Genomic DNA, 3,398 nt, shown 5'->3' with positions numbered 1-3,398 from the left:
ATTTCCCCCAAATTATGAAAATTAAGTAAAAAAAAAAAAATCTACAATATTTACAAAGTTTCCACCAAGTCGAATATTTTTTAAATTTTATGTGATGTACTATAAAAAGCAAAAATAAAACAAAAAAAATATATTTGCTTTATTTATGCATATTTAGTGGCCATCTATTCTCTTCAAAATGCAATTTTTAACAAATTTACATCGAACACATGCATTAAAAACAAGCAAAAATGTTTTCAAAACCCATGTCAATTTAAAAAAAATTGACAGAAGACAGCCAAGTATAAATGCTTTTCGGTAAGCATAAAAAAGTGAGGGGTTCTCGTTGAACATTTTGCAATTTTGCTCACCTGAAGTTAGAACTCCGTTTCCCAACCCCATTTTGCCTATTCCTATTTTCATGGGTAAAAGGCAAATGTGGGTCATATTATTATCCATACCGTCAAAAATATGGATTCTTTATCTTGACCACACACTTATATTTGATATATGTTAAAACCAAGTAGCATTAATGCTCGGAACAAAAGCAAAAATAGAAAATTTCGATGTGCTTGATTTCACTGTTTGGTGTGTATGTTCTGTATATACACGTCGGTATATGACATTCATATTGAACAGCTATTTGCTACTATTACCGAGTCAACGTCTAAGTATTGCTGTAGATGTATCGTAACATAGACAATCGAGTTCAAAATCCGGTACAGAGTAACAGACTACGAGCGGAACATGTGGTTTCCGCGATACAAGTTTCCGGAACTGAAAACATTAGTGTCGCAAATTGTTTTGGTCATATGTCTTACACTTTTTGTATACACTGAGCATTAAAGACTGCTCTCGTCAAACTTATGTTTTTAATAGCTGATTTTAATACATGACAATTCCATGTATAAATGTAAACAATACACCTGTTTAGACATACTGTATTTTCATTCGAGCACTTGTCTGTGTTATTGCTCTTTTGGTCACACAGATAATTAAATATCAATCAATATCTAAACCTACAGGCTGTTAAAGCAGTTCCAGAAGTATAATTCACAGCAGGTGACTGTAGAACTTGAGGACATCACATGCTAAAACAGGTAAGAGTAACACACTAGAGGAATATCTTCCCAAGACACCCCCACCCCCACCCCCCAGTTAACTTTATACTTTTAAGATTTTTTGAGATGCACACAGTCAAGGAAGAAGACATTTCTAGTCCCCAGTATGGGGTTCTGAGACTTTGATGGGGAGGTGGTGGGGAGGTGAATGCACATTTACAATGTACTGTACTTGTGTGTTGTTGGATGAGATGGGGTCAAAACTCCTCTGCTTACAAAATTTTATATGAGCACAAACTTATCTGGTTACACATGATGAACTGTTATAAACATCTTGAAATAAATGCGAAATGTACATGTGATATTCAAGCTGAATCAAGGGGATGACTGCAGATTTTGGAATCTTATACAATGTATAGCTCTGGACTCATAACACAAGAAAACATATCTTGAATTTGAGAATAAACTACAAGATTATGATTATAAATCTGAACCAGAATTCCAAAGAGAAAATTCAGAGAGAAATACATTCTTGGAAAGTAATTAATGTTTACCAAGTTTATGTATTTAAGTATCTTTGTAACAGGATCGAGAGAAAAATAAACAAACAAAACTCATTTGTAAACTTGCATTGATTTAATTCAAATCACATTTTTGAAACATGATACAGAATAAGAAATAAAAATAGAAAAAATTGTCTTTGGAGTATGTACATTATAGTATGGATTTTATGTATCAAAATAAAAACACATTTACAGGACCTATACATTAAATTGTCCAGCGTTTTGGTTCTTTCCTGGAGTCTTCTTATATAAGGCTTTCTGCAAAAATATACATGACGTATACAATTCACCTGTAAAAAGAAAAAATCGATTTAATGATTTGAAAAAAAAACCTGGTATGCAGAATCAATACTTCAATTACATGTATATAATAAGTATATCTAATATAAAAAAAAATAAAAATGATTGGAATCCTTGTAACGGGAAAAACATATGAAAATGAAAAAAAATATGCTGCTTTACAGCTATTCAGGAGAAATTATGACTCTATACATGTAGTGATTTACAATATCTTATTGATAACCGCATAAGTCATAATTAAGAAGTTACTTTATCACATTATACTAATACTGCATAATTATACCTGGTCTTCAACCAAACTAACAGAAATAATAAATATTGATAGTAACACATGTAGATTGCAATCTTATTAAAATTAAACAAAAGCGGCTTTTAAAAACAGCTTATTCCACAATCTATATTGAAAAATATGACATACTTTGTGTAATATGTTTTGCTAAATATATGAGATAGTAAGTCAGCTCACCAGTTTCCCATTTCTAAGTGTTTACACCATTACATTTTTCTTTAAAATTTTAATTAATCTTTTGATTAATATATCACAACAAATCAATCTTGGTTAATGTTTGTTTCAGTACAGAGGTTAATATACTGAAAGATACTATAGCAGCAACTATTACATATTTATATCAGGTATTGCAACATAAGGACTTGATTGTCAGACATGTTTGTTACATCTGATCTGACATTTATTAAACTATTATTTTTTGTTATTACCTGGTTATGTACGAAACTGTAATAATGTTGTTTCTATTCATTTTCCACCCATGTTGTAATGATGACCCAGGCCTATGTCCTTATCAACAAAGTTCTTGTGGCTGGTATAGTCAGGGTTAACATCTGCATGGTCACCAGTTATATAGCGATGAGTATTTTCTATGATTTGATATATCCAGGTTTAGCCCACAGTATTTTAGTTTCTGTCCTTACTTCCTGCAATGATAGAAAACAAATTATGCATCTTTTAAAAAAATACTCGAATTTGTTCAGATATGAATTTAATTTAATCTCATTTGATACACTGTACACAATACAAGACAAATACAATAACCAAAAAGGTGATTTGTTTACTTATTTTAAAATATTTCAATGCAATTATATCCTTTGATGTTTTGATTTGAAATGCAACCTGATTAGATATATTCCTAACGAAAGTTCACTCTCTAAAACGGAGATTACATGTAAAGAGGAAAATACTAAAGAGTCATAATGTACTGAAAGCTGAAATTACCTACAACAAATAAAAAAAAATAAAAAAATATGTGTATATACTATTTCCTATAAGGAGCAGACCTTGGAAAATATTTGAAAAAAAATGAAAGGAAATTACCTGTGATGTATTTCTTAAGTCTAGAAAGCTGGTCATGGCTCTTGTTAGTACCTGATCAGAGCATTGGTAAATTTGGTTGGTATCATATCACTGCCTTACGGGGCACATTATTGCCTATTACAATCACAACTCGTGTTTGTTTTCAGACATATCATAACAAAGCCC

The sequence above is a fragment of the Mizuhopecten yessoensis genome, unplaced genomic scaffold, assembly GCF_002113885.1.
Source record: "Mizuhopecten yessoensis strain PY_sf001 unplaced genomic scaffold, ASM211388v2 scaffold716045, whole genome shotgun sequence".
Taxonomy (NCBI): domain Eukaryota; kingdom Metazoa; phylum Mollusca; class Bivalvia; order Pectinida; family Pectinidae; genus Mizuhopecten; species Mizuhopecten yessoensis.
This window is presented reverse-complemented; position numbering follows the sequence as displayed.